This window comes from Phyllostomus discolor, chromosome 14, assembly GCF_004126475.2.
Source record: "Phyllostomus discolor isolate MPI-MPIP mPhyDis1 chromosome 14, mPhyDis1.pri.v3, whole genome shotgun sequence".
NCBI classification, from domain to species: domain Eukaryota; kingdom Metazoa; phylum Chordata; class Mammalia; order Chiroptera; family Phyllostomidae; genus Phyllostomus; species Phyllostomus discolor.
Window position 1 is genome coordinate 19,252,080 of NC_040916.2, and position 13,779 is coordinate 19,265,858.

At 50.2% G+C, this 13,779-nt stretch overlaps 1 protein-coding gene and 1 long non-coding RNA gene across 2 annotated transcripts in view; one reads left to right on the forward strand and one right to left on the reverse strand.

Annotated features, from left to right (window-relative positions):
* Positions 1 to 2,623: 2,623 nt before the first annotated feature.
* On the reverse strand, positions 2,624 to 7,971 carry LOC118498267. Its single transcript, XR_004900791.1, has 3 exons — positions 7,661 to 7,971; positions 3,391 to 3,504; positions 2,624 to 2,937 (listed from the first exon to the last, which is right to left on the reverse strand). It is a non-coding gene; the product is annotated as an uncharacterized LOC118498267 (long non-coding RNA).
* Positions 4,384 to 13,779, forward strand: part of SEC16B (SEC16 homolog B, endoplasmic reticulum export factor) — a 43,107-nt gene continuing 33,711 nt past the window's right edge. The window contains exon 1 of the mRNA XM_036016002.1: positions 4,384 to 4,687. The gene's annotated coding sequence lies outside the window, so the exon portion shown is untranslated. The remainder of the gene's footprint in view (positions 4,688 to 13,779) is intronic.

A 13,779-nucleotide genomic window follows, 5' to 3' on the forward strand; every position in this document is an offset into this window, starting at 1 on the left:
CTGGGTGGCCTTCGTGCAGTCACTGGTGCCTTCATCAGGAGAGGGAGGTGCGGACACACACAGAGGGAAGATCTGAGCGTGGGAAGATGGAGGCCGAAACTGGAGTGATGGGGCTGCAAGCCAAGGAACGCCAAGGGTTGCCGGGGGCCAGTAGAAGCCAAGAAGAGGCGGGGAAGGATTCTCCCACGGAGCCTTGAGAGGGAGCAGGGCCCTGCCGACACCACGGTTTCAGACTTTCCTCCTCCAGAGCTGTGACAGATTAATTCCTCTGTTTTAATCCACCCAGTCTGTGGTAACTTGTTATGGCAGCTGCAGGAAATGGATGCACTGTCAGGGAGTCTAAATAATACAAAAGGGAGGCTCTAATTAGAATTAATTACTCATTTTCCCTGGAAGACCTTGGTACTACTCTTGTGGTACCTTCCTTTGTGATGACCTCAGTCTGGGACCCCCACGCCTTCCTTGCCCACATAGCTCTCTGTGTCTCCGTTTTTGACTTTATCTCACACCCTTCTAACCCCCAAACTCCACCCTCCTCCCCAATGTCCTCACTGTCTTCTCTGAATGTCCCCCTCACCTTTTTGCTCCGACTGATACACGACTTACTCCCAGGGATCTGGGGTCCCAGGGCCTGATGGTGGGGTAGGAGCCAGCTTTGCTCCTCATGGCCACGCCCAGACCATTGTTCCTCCATGACCCTTCCCGGCCAGTTTTTTACCCCCTCCCCCTGGCAATCATACATTACTATTTTGAAGGAGAGGCCATCAAATCTGCATAAGCCTCCCAGGCTGTGGTCCACCCTCCCCCCCACCCTCCAGGTAAGGCCCTGGGCCCTGCTGGCTCACTTCGCCCTCCTCATTGGCACTTCCGTCCCCACTCCTGCGGGATGGCCCACATACACCAGCGGATCTCGACCCTGGCTGCACTTCAGAAGCTTATTTGGGAAGCCTTAAAAAAAACAACCCCCCCAAAAGCAACCAAGGCACTGCATCCCCCTCCTCCCAACCAAATGAGTCAGCATCTTTGGGGGTTGGAGGCCTGTGTGCTTTTTAAGAGCTCCTGAGGTCATGCTGGTACTCCACTAGGTTTTAGACCACTGGCATAGGTGACCCAAGCAACACTGTGGCCTCTCAGAGCCTCCTCACCTCCGGCAAGCCCGCTCCCCCACCCCAGCCGTGGTGATTTCCCGCATCCTACTCTGACCCCCACCTCTGAGCTTCCAGCTCGCTTCCTGTAGAATCCCAGCTCCAGCCGTTCTGTGACCTCGCCATGTCCACCTGTCCACCATGGCCCTTGGGCCTTGCCATCCACCTCAGCCGACCCGTGTCCGTGGCCCAGGCTCAACCTCCTGCCCTCTCCCCGACTTGTGTCAGAGCGTGGCTGGAGGAAAACACGCAGCTGCTTCCTGGTCCTCGCCCTGTGAAGGGACAGCTCAGGTGGCTCTCGGTGCTGCCCGCCGCGCTGCCTCATCTCCCTGGTGGGTCCCTGTCCTCCCTCCCAGATGCTCCTTCACACCCTCCCTCTCCAGACCAGCTCCCTCCGGGGCCTCTGGCCTTGTCGCTCCTCCGATAGGCCCAGCGCGTCGCTGCCTCAAGACCTTGCATTTACAGTTCACGCTGCCCTCCTTCCTTCCTCCCCGCCCTGCCGTGGGCCGGCCCTCCCTGGGTTCATCTCACCTTCGCAGGAAAGCGAACCGTCCACTGTTACGGGATGCATTTGTTTTTGTTTGCTTGTCTGGCTCCCTCGCTCGCAGGCAGGTTTCCTAAAGGCGGTTCCTAAATCGTGGTCTGCTTGGTTCACGCCTAGACCCCCAACACCAGGAGCGGAGCCTGGGGCACCGCTAGCTCTCCGTGAATGAATGAGTGAGTGGATGTGCGAACGAAGGAACAGATCCATGCCGGGTATTTCTGAACCGACCTGGGAGGCTGTATAAACAGCGATTAGATGTCCCTTGATGATGGGTGACTTTGTTCTTTGCTTTTTGTGTTTTTTTAGTTCTATATACGCACATGTCAACTTTTTAAAAAATTAAATGTTATTATAGAAATAAAAATAACAAAAAAAGCAGTGACTAGAAGTTTGAGCTCTTGATTGATACTAGCCCTAGATTCCAAGCCTGGTTCTCTCCTTGCTCGCTGTGGGACTTTGAGCAAATTGCTCACCCTCTCTGGGGTTTAGTTGTCTCGTTTGTAAAGAATTAGGATATGAGGAGCCACTCCATAGGGATGTTGTGTGGATTACAGAAAATTATACCTGAAAACAGCCCCAAACCTGGCACATTATAAGCAATCAACAAATGTTTAGTAGTAATAATAATATTACCCCAATACATTTAGTTAATAAAAAATTAATTAGTTACTAAAGCACTTTTCTAAGTGCTTTACCTATTATGATCTGATTATTCTTTTTAAAATTAAACTCTTTTTAAAAAAGGTTTTATTTATTATTTATTTTTAGAGAGGGAAGGGAGGGAGAAAGAGAGAGAGAGAGAAACATCAATGTGTGGTTGCTGGGGGTCATGGCCTGCAACCCAGGCATGTACCCTGGCTGGGAATCGAACCTGTGACACTTTGGTTCGCAGCCCGCGCTCAATCCACTGAGCTACGCCAGCCAGGGCTGATCTGATTATTCTTCACACAACCCCTGAGACCGTAACTATCAGGCCCACCATACAAACCAGGAAACTGAGGCCCAGAGAGGTTCAGTGACTTACCCGACATCAGGGGAGTTAGAGGGTGGCAGAGCCAGGGGCCTAGGGTGGCGGTGTGGCTTCAGTACCCACGTGTGTGACCATCGTGATGTGCTGTCTCTGCTCAAAAACGGGCTTTCCACCTTTTGTGTCCCCTCTCCCAGGGAGTTCCAAGATGCTCTCCCATCTGTGACTCAGTCTGCTGGTGGGCGAGCATGAGACTTCCAGTCTGTGCATATGAGGTCTGCCTGGGAAAAGCCCACCCGTTGGTAACACAACGAGAGCGGTTTGCGCCCATATACTTCATTTTAATTCAGAAAATGAGGCCAGTAGTGACCTTTCCCATGTTCCAATTATGTCCTTTTCTTCCTCCCTGTTGGTTATTTGGTCGTTGATCAGTAAGAGTTTATTTCTCAATTTCTGGCTCTGTTCCTGAAATACATGGATGGGTCAGGCCATTCCAACTCCCTTCTTCTTTTCCTCCATTGGCATTTTCCCAGATGATGTCTGAGTCCCCTCCAGAGGCAGGATCTGAGGCAGGCTGGTTGCAGAGCATGTCAGCAACATCTCTGTGTGAGCACATGCCGTGGGCCCTCCCTGCACACCGCACGGCATGGAAGCGTGTGAGGATCCAGCCGCCTCCGACACCGCTCTCAAAGGAGAGAGGGCTGTGGGAAGGCAGGGCTGGAAGCGTGTCTTACGTTTCTCTGTGGCGTGGCCTGTCCGCTCCAGGTGGGCACAAGAACACCTGTAGGCTTCTTGAGAGTTTGGAACGCAGAGGAAGACCCCAGCCCTATCGAAGATCTATTTAGCAGCTGGACTCAGAAGCAAAAGAGCTCAGGCAAGTTACCAGCTGTCAACAATTGTTACATAATACAATCGGCGTCATTGTTTCTCCTGATTACATAAATAATTTTTTGAAAAAATTTAAATATACCCAAGCTTACAGAGAATAAACAAAGTTATCTGTAATAACTTCGTTTATAATCGAATAACTTCGTTAAGTAATCCCACCACCTTAAGATATCTAATTGACACTTTTGTAAACTTGCACATACTTTCTTTAAGCACGCACACCATTCCCACATAGTTTTATCTGGGATGCAGTGTAGTAGGTGTCGATTTATTGCTAAGTCTCTTAAAAAGTTACTTGCACCCTCATCCATTGTTTTCATACATTCTTCTTGTCAAGCAAAGAAAGTATTATTAACAGCCAGGTATATATCTTTTATATACTTTTATCTATATAAATTCATAAATGCTTGGATATAATCACCTATTATTAGATGTGCATATATAATAGCATATGGGATAATATACTTTTTTATTCAATAATATATTATGGCAACCTAGTGGTCTAATATTATACGTTTTTGTTTGCTCGATGATATGCCATAAAAACCCCTTAACTGATGCAGCTATAATTTATTATTTGTTATTAGATCTCCTAACATTCCATGACAGAAATATCTCAATCTGTTTAATCATTTCCCTATTTACAAGTATCTGCTTACTCAGCTTTTGCCCACTCCAACCTCACATGGACTTTTTAAATGAACTAATATCCACAATGCTGATTAAAAGTCTCCAAATTTTACTTTCCAATTTCTAATCCTGGTGTGTGTGTGTGTGTGTGTTTGGTCCATTATTAACTTGCTGTCATGATTGATTAGAAAGTCAGTGTAGTGTTTAAGTTCTCCTTGGAATTCTTATTTAGTCACAGGAAGTGTTTTTTGTGGCTTCTTTCTATAATCGCAGGTACTGGCTTCTGTTACTCAGACCTTCTCAATATGGCGGTCAGATCTTGTTTCCAGCCTCAGGAGCCACACACAAAATCATTCCACTGGGAAACTGTTGCTAAAGCAGAAAGGTTCCATGCAGCTGACGTGGCATCACAGTTCACAGTGTCTGCCAGCTGTGAGTAACAGCAGGCTGTCCTGCTGGGATAGAGCAGAAGCAGCAGCAGCAGCAGCAGCTCCTGGTTTAGGGGCAAACGATGTAAGTACTCGTATTCACCATTAACCGATTAACCCAAACCAAACCCAAACTAAGAGTGCTATGAGGGAATATACTTCTCATTAGAAACCCTTCTAGTAGATTCATTTGAGAAGCATTTGGTCTCAACCAGAGTAGAAAGGCATCAAGCCAGCACATGGTTCTCAGCAAAATGAACAACCTCACAGGCTTTTGTTTGAAAAAACAAACTTCAGCTGTGGCTCATGCAACTTTCAAACCCTAACTCCTTGAAGTGACTGTGGACCCTGGCTGTCCCCTGAGGCGTGGATTGAATTGAGGGTGTGTAAAAGGACACGTGATTTCAACGCACGTAAAACTTTAGGTAGGTTTGATTATTGGGCAGATGAAAGGAGGCTCAGCAGTTACAGTGTTTGGGGCAGAGGAGAGACCCTGTTAAATATTTCAAGGAAGAGGCAAGTTGGTTAAAGCTGACCGAGAGGCGATGTGGAAACTTCTGTCCTCAGGCCGCATGGATGGTTAGGGACGTGGTGTCTGCTAACCCACGGTGAAATGGAACCGTGGCCCAGCTCCCGTTAGCAGGAAGTGGCTCTAGAGCTGCCATTCCCAAGGTTTCCACCCTTGAAGTCACATCCTGAGTCATGGGATTTTCAGAGTTCATGAACTATGCACTTATGAGATGGTGATTTTTTTTCTTTTTGTTGAGGCCTTTTACTCCAATGTTCAGGTCTGTGTGAAATGTCACAAATGACCAACAGCGATCCACCTGAGTGTGGCTAACCTACTAACAGCTATTTTGATGGTCACTTCTGTCTTGGGGATACCTCAGCGAAGAGGTCCTTGGCCCTGCAGAATTTGCTTCCCAGCGGGAAAAACAGATGCTACGAGAGGAGGAATGAATAGTGGGAGGGGAGTCAGGATGCCTGGATTAGGGTCCTGGCCTTGATCCCAATTAACCATATGGCACTCTGGGCTCCCGTTTATATGCTATACAATGAGTGCATCCGGAAGGGATTCACTGCGATGCTTCAGTAATTGATTCTTCACCTAGTGTGAGTTTTTCCCTTGCTGAACAGCTTTTCACACAGCGTTGGATTGGCTCCATGTCCCACCCGGAAACAGGTGTTTACTGATGACATGGACCTCCCACGTACCTACCAGGCTTTGTCAGATTGTGGTTTCCTGTAACAGACACTTGAAGCATCCTCCTGGACGGGCCTCCTTACAGTGTAGTATGGGCAGGAGGGAGGGTTCCTTCTGCAAAAGATGTCTAAAAGCTAACAACTCATCTTACCTATCTGAGTTTCTATCTTTAAATGGTTATTGATCGGAACGGATACCTTTCCAGCAGCTGCTGATTTTTGAGGGGCAAAGCTACAAAAGCCTGACACTAAGGAAAATGAAATTGCTTGAAATAGGTGTGACCCACAGGCCACAGCCTGAAAGAAATGAAACTGCGTCAGAAATACACCAGGCTGTGTTTTCAAATAGAATAGAAAATACAAAACAAGAAAGAAAGAAAGAAAGAAAGAAAGAAAGAAAGAAAGAAAGAAAGAAAGAAAGAAAAGAAAGGAAGGAAGGAACAAAGAAAAGACAGGAGGGAAGAAGTAACGAAAGAAGGGAGGAAAGGAAGGAAGGATGGGAGGAAGGAAAAGAAAGAAAGAAAGAAAGAAAGAAAGAAAGAAAGAAAGAAAGAAAATCTCCACCACTGGTGACTGCGGGGTGCACCCTCAGCTTCCTGAAACTCGTCAGTCATTTTGGGCTTCGGAATTTGTGGGAGTCTCATTAACCCGTTTTAATGGAATGTTGGGTAAAAGCAATCTCTTTAATATAATGAGTAGGCACACTATCTTCCCCATTAGCCTGGCCTGGCCTAGCTCCCAAAATCACCCACATGGGCCTTCATCCATCCCTCGCTGCTTCCCCCCCTTTTCAAGGACAGAAGTGCACTTCCCGATCCCTGAGTGACCCCTCCTCTTGGGCTATGAGTGCCCCCCCCACCCCCACCATCGGCCTCCCAAGGGACCACAGCCACCGCCCATTTCCTTTATTCCCCTGTCTCTTCAGCCTCTCTTCTCATGGGCCCCCCACCGTAGGGAGACACGTTTGAGTGTCTCCCATTTTATACCAGCCAGCAGACCCACCAGCCTGTGAACAACCACTCACATCCCTCCCTACTGTCCCAGCCCCGCTCTGGCCATTCCACTGACCCTGTGGAACCCAGTGGACACTTTCAAGTTCTTACACAACTTGATCTTTTGTTGTGTTTCTTTCCTTTACCTCTTCCTCCTTCCTGACACTCTGCTCTCCTGGCTTCCTTCATGTTGTTCTGACTCCGCCTCCCCAGTCTTCGCAAACTTCTCTTTCTCTCCCTTTCACCTTACGCGATCATTTGCTTATTTTGAAATCTGTGCTCTTCCTTGACAATCTCATCCATATCCATGGTTTTAATAATGGTCTGTGTGCTAATAGCGCCTACATCAAACCTGATAACATACAAGCCTTCGGGAAGGAAGCAAGGTACAAACAAACGAACACCACCTACCACAAACCCAAGTCCAAGCCGCCTTCTCTCGGGAGCTCCTCCTCCTGGCTGGAGACAGCTCCAGTGCCTTGTCCCTGCAGGCAACGGAACTCCCCGGGGCCCCAGCCCGAACTTCCCTTTCCTCACAAACCTTGCTTCTTCCAGTAAAATGCACTTCAAGCTGGATCAGGAACATTACCCTTGACCTTCCTCCAGCCATTGCTGAGGAAATCCAGTTAACCTTTAAATCCCATTTATTCAGCTCCTGTGTTCTCCCCTGAACTTGACCCCAGCCCCTCTGACATTTCCGCCCCCACCAGTGTGTCAGTTCAGCTCGCATGGACTTCATAAAGGCAGACAATGGCAACTGCCTCCTAAGGCTCGCCCTGCCTGCAGCCTGGCCCTCCTCGTGCCCTTCTCTTCATTGTGACTTGTGCGCTTTCCTCAAATGTCAGCCTGATGATGCTACTCACCTGCTCTGAATCTTTTAGAAGCATCTTGTCTTCCGCAGGAATCCAAAACAATGGCCATCCAGCCTCTCCCCCCGCCTCCACTGAGTCCCACTGAATCATGTGGGTGGCCGAGCCTGCCCAGCTGAGCACCACCCCCGCCCCTGCCCCCGCCTTTGGACCTACCGCCTCCTCTTCTGAAATCACTCTCAGCCGCCTGTCCACTGGTTAAGTCCTAATTATGCAACAAGGTTCAAAGGGCTTTCTCTCCCAGGAAGCCTTGCCTGAGTCGGCGGCTCTTCCCCAATAATATAATGCTCCGAAACACTTCTCATGTTTTGTTAAAGTGATTTGTTTATTTTATTTACCCCTTAAGTTGACGGTGAAAACCCAAGACTTGGAATTATAAGTTTATTTCCATATTCCTAACGCCTACAGCGGCATGAGGAACACACCAGCTATTCAGTACGCTATTACTGAATGACCGGATGGGGGCCAGGTGGCCGCCTGCCGCCCCTCACCCCCCCAGGCCGACACTCTATCACAGTCAACCCAACAGAAAGCAAATTTCTTTCTCAATAGTTCAAGCGTAAGTTCTGGAAGCATATGTCTTGGCCACGTCCCTAAACAGGTGCCAACTGCCCAATTCATCTGCTTGGTGAGGGGGCTGCAGCTCAGGCTGTCTAGATGGGACTTTTGTGTCCGTTCTACAGCAAGGGATGGGGTCAGTCCCACGCACACTGTATAAACTGGGAGGAGACAGGGGGGTTTACCAAAGACAAACTGATGATCTGGTACCGGAGCCAGGGGATGGGGTGCTGGGCAGGCGAGAGCAGCTCACGTCCACGGTATCATGAGCAAACCTGAGGAGAGCTGGGGCGACACTCTGGTCCACGTGGCTGGCTGAGGCAGCTGGGGCCCTGTCATCAGTATCGACTCTCGTCGTCTCTTGTGTCTTTGTCCGTTCGGGCTGCTATGGCGTGACACCACAAAAGGGCTGGCTGACGAACCACGGGCATTTACTCCTCACAGTTGTGGGGCCCGGGAAGTCTACGATCCAGGTACAGGCAGACCCAGAGTCTGGTGGGGGCCCCCTCCTGAGCTGACGGACAGCCATCATCTCACTGTGTCCTCCCGTGGCAGAAGGGGCAGCGGCACTCTCTGGGGTCTGTTTCGTAAGGGCACTAACTAACCCTGTTCGTGAGGACTCTGCCCTCCTGACCTAACCAACTCCCGAAGGCTCCACCTCCTAATTCCATCACTGTGGGGGGGTGGTTAGCGTTCAGCATTTGAATTTTGGGGGGATGCCAACATTCAGTCTGTAGCAACCTCTTTGCATTCTACGCTCCAACCGCACTGAGTGTAACAGCGACTGGGGATGTGCTGAGTGCGCAGGCCCCCTGCCCCCTGAGCCCTGCGGGACCCACCCTTCGACTGGGAACACGTTTGTTCTCTCTTGCTCGCCCACCCTCCTTGCAGGCTCACGCGCCCGCATCCTGCAGGTCTCCGTGGAGAGGTCTCTGCTAGGGCGCCTCGTCTGACTAGGCTGGCAGCTTCGCTGTGCGTTTCATCTGTTTCTCGCCGCCCCCCTCCTGGCGCTGGAGTGGCCTGTCACCTTGTCTGCATCTCTGTTAGGCGGGAAGCTCCGAGAAGGCAAGGGACCGGTTCACCCTGGTGCCGTAGAGTGGCCTGCAGTCAACACCTAGAGCGATGCTTGACATGAATACAAGAATTACTCAGTTTCTCACCATTTCTTGGTTGTTACACAGGAGCAGGGACTGTCTGGGGTTCCTTCTACACAGTTCTTTGTCAGAGAAACTCTGAAGAGTCAGCTCACACAGGAGAAAATATTTATTACAGTGACTAATGAATTAATACTTGTCTAAAATATTATTTGTTTAATGGAAGATGATTTTTTTAATTCCAAGGTAAAGCTATGTCCTCCAGTTGGATTCATGTAGTGACATCATTTGTTCCATGAGTGACATTTGGGCCGGCACTGGGACATGGCGTCCCAGTGTCGTGAAATCACGAAGCAGGGAAAGTGTTCGTGGAAAAGGAGATATTCTTGGGGCGCTCGCATGGAAATCACATCACAGAAGCAATGTCGGGAAAGGCAGTGCATATTTGCTCAGCATGGGGAGAGCCTATCACATTCATTTGTGGAAAGCTCTCCCCAAATAATGAACTTGGGCCATCTCCCTGGCGACGGCTGCAGGCACGAATGCTCGGCGAGGAATCTTCTCCATCGCCTTGCCATGTCTTTCCCTGCCCTCCAGGAAGTGCAGCGTGAACTCTGTTTTCTGGCATCATACGTGGCTCCGATGGAAATTGCCCTGATGTGTTAAATGCAGCATTAAAACAGCACTCCAGGGGACCTTACCTCTCTCTGTAGTCACTCGGTCCGGACCGAGAGGACACGATTGTGAGAGCGGTGGAAATGTGTGTGTGTGTACTCACGCTGTGCACATGCACGGGCTGTTTCTGTGCATGGGGCAGCGGGCAGAGGAGAAGCCAGCAGAGTGGTATGTGAACCCAGGAGAGTGAGAGACAGACACGTATTGGAGACCCACTCCCCTGTTTAACAGGCATTTTGGTGCGTTTCCATGCATTATTTTGTTTTTGCAGCCCTGTTAGCTACTTTTCAGACTTAATTTTGTTTATCCTCACCCAAGGACATTTTTTTTTATTGCTTTAGAGGGAGAGGAAAGAGAGAGAGAGAGAGAGAGAAAGAGAGAGAGGAAGGGGGTGGGGAGAGAGAAGCATCGACTGGTTGACTTCTTGCATGAGTCCCTACCAGGGATTGACCTCACAACCAGGGTATGTGACCTGAGTGGGAATTGAACCCATGACCTTTTAGTTTATAGGACAATGCTCCAACCAACTGAGCCACCCTGGCCAGGGCTGGACTTAATTTTAAAGATAAGAGAACTGGGGTTCATGGAGAATGAGCGTTTTTTTCCCCCAAAGGCACATGGCTGGGAAGCAGCACTGTTCAAACTGTATCTAGGTTCCAATATCTATCTCCTTCCCCTCAGGCCTCTGCTCCTCCCCAAAGTGACAGAGGGAAGGATGTTTTATAAGGAGACACAAAGGGGGCTGTGGAAGTTGGAGAGGAGAAAGCTGCTGAGTGGCACGCCGTCCTCTATTCAAAGAGTTCACATGGGAGTTGGAGTCATGCGTGTGCGTTGCATTACCTCAGGAAGAGCGTCTGACTCTGCAATATTGGGGTGTTGCTTCTACAAGGAGCCCGAGACCGGCCTTCCCTGGAGAACAGGCACCTTCTGTGCCGGGGGGGGGGGGGGGACTGGGAGATCCAGAGAGGATGTGTATCTGGCAGTAGAGTGCCGGGGCGCTGCGGGTCTGCCCTGGGAAGAGCCGAGTTCGGGCGAGGCCCGAGCCTCCCCGGCTCAGCCGCCGCGTCCCCTGCAGGGACAGATTCTTTCTGGCTCATCGGGCCCGCGTCTGGATGTCCGCTCTTGTTCAAGAGTCTGTCACACATTTCCACCAAGCGGCAGGGAGGGACTTCTGGGTGCAGGGTGTGTGCGTCTGAATGTGTGTTTATCCATTTCATTGCAAGTGCAAAATTCCTTTGACATCTTACGCTTCTTGGTAAAAATGAACACAGACTTGAATTTGGTTGCACGATATTCTGTAGTAGAATATTTACGTTTGTTAACATTAAGACATATTTTGCAGTTGCTCGTGGGGCAACATTGGTGCTTCTCCTGGGCATCCTGCATCGTCGCTGGGGCTATGACTACTTGAGTGTGCGAAGCATTAGGCTGGGCTTTATTGACGTTTCTAATTCCGATGTTTTTACTTTAACCCGTTCTTTTTTCCCGTGTAGTTGTGTGGCGTAGGCTCTCTGCCTTCCCCTGGTCTCGTGGCTCTATGGGGACACTAGATTAAGTGCAAAGGAGCATTGTGGGGACTCGGCTTATCCTTTTCTGACGATTGTGCGGAACACTTCCTACACACCTGATAGCCTTTCCAGGGAGGGGAGAACAGCTAATGTTTATTCAGCATTTAATGGGCACCAAATACTTTGTAGGTGTTTAATCCAACTATACTCTTCCTAGCTTCGTGACGTGGGTTCTGTTATTACCCTCCTTGCACAGAAGAAGCAAAGGCGACGCACAGTAGCACGCCCGAGTTCACGCAGCCAGCGGAGGATGGGGCTGAGAGACACAAGCAGGCAGCCTTGTTCCGGGGCCACCAAGTGCCACGGCTCCTCTGGGGAGTACGTCCCACGGGCCTCGGGGGCTGGGAGGACACCCCAAGCACATTACAGCCCTTCATTGCATTCAGTGGGTGCTGAGCCACCTGTGCCCATCGGAGATTGAGGTGAGGTCAGAAGTCCCGGCAGCATCCATCCGTCACCCCACTCGTCCTGGTCCAGGGGCCGTCAGCCAAGTGGGAGGGGTGGAGAGAGGGGACGGGAGGCCACCTCTGCCAGCCCAGGGCTGAGAAGGAAGGACAGAGCCATTCTTCTTCCTGAGTGACATATTGCTTCTCCAGGTCTTGGCGGCGGAGGCAGGTTCAGGGAGGGCAGGTTTGCAGGCAGCCAGGTAGGGGCACTAAAGGAGCGATTTCGTCAGGGCTCCTACGTGGGGTCCCTTGGTCCTGAAGGAAGCCCGAGCTGGGCCCATGCCTTCACTCCCGAGCTTGTGCTGCGAGCACCAGTTCCAGGGAGGGCGCCAGCAGCTCCTGGTGCCCATGCCAGGCTAATGGTCCCTGGCTCTCGGACCACGTTTTCCTGGCACCCGTCCTTCCTGATAATTGGACTGCTGAGTGGCACCCGCTGCTGTGTGCATTTTGTCTGACACCCCGCTCACCTGAAGGAAGGGGTTGCAGCCTAGGAGGCCAATCGCTGGCCGAGGCCAGGGGCTCCCTCTCTCCAAGACTGGCCCCAAGTGGTGGCTTTGCTGGAGTCGAGTCAAGGCTTCTGGCTAGCTGGGTGATCTCGATTAAGTCACGTCACTTCTCTGGACCTTAGTTTTGTCATGTATACAGCGAAGCTCCGGAGTTAACACTCCAATGATGCAGGTGGTGGTGTGGGCCAGGACTGACATCAGGGTATAAGCCAAAAGAATCGGATCAGGTGGTCATGCACATTATCGTGATACACTGGAACCCATCACTGGTTGTCTACATGACCACACTGTTCCTGCTGTCCCACACATCCTTCTCTAGTAACTCTTCCCAGGAGGGTGGTGGTGCAGCCATTAGTGAGCCAGACATCAGGACCCATGACCGGGGTAAGGAGCCATGTCCGCGGTCAGAGAATTCTATACTCCATGGCCCGGTCCGAGGGGTCAGTTCAGTCGCATTAGCGTGGCGACCCTGAGAGCCATCGTGGTGGTCGTCCCTGCACTAGGAACCCCTTGGGAGGTGGGCTTGCTCCCAGCTTGTCGAAGGGAAGGGCCGTGTCCTTCAAATTGTCTTGTGTCAAATCCTGGCATCTTATGGAGACGAAGCGAAGTGTTGGTTGAAAGAAAGAATACACCCTTGGGGCCTTTTAAGAGCAAATTCTGAATTTTATTCCCACCCCCCAAATTATTGAGATATAACTGACCTATAACATTGTGTACGTTTATGGTATATAACACGATTTTCTGTGTTTTAAAATATCAATTCAAAAGTGAACATGAACTTCTCTACGTGTACCTTAATAATGCTGAAAAAAAAATGTACTCTGCAACTGCAAGAAATTGTCTTCGTATTGTAACAGAACATGTTTCAGGGCCTTCAGTTCAGTGCTGGGCATCTGAATTTGCCCTCCCCTAGAGGATACACTGTGTACGCAGCCAGGGCCCCAGGGGGAGAAGCGTGAACGAGGAAAACCACACCAGATGGGCCGGTATTTATGACTCTGCCTCAACCAGTGGAAGTACCTTACCTTTTCTAAAAGGAAAGATAATACTGATTTATAGAGTATTCTTTTTAAAAAAAATTTTTTTAAAGACTTTATTTATTTATTTTTAGAGAGGGAAGGGAGGGAGATAGAGAGAGAGAGAAACATCAGTGTGCGGTTGCTGGGGGTCATGGCCTGCAACCCAGGCATGTGCCCTGACTGGGAATCGAACCTGCGACACTTTGATTTGCAGCCCGAGCTCAGTGCACGGAACTACGCCAGCCAG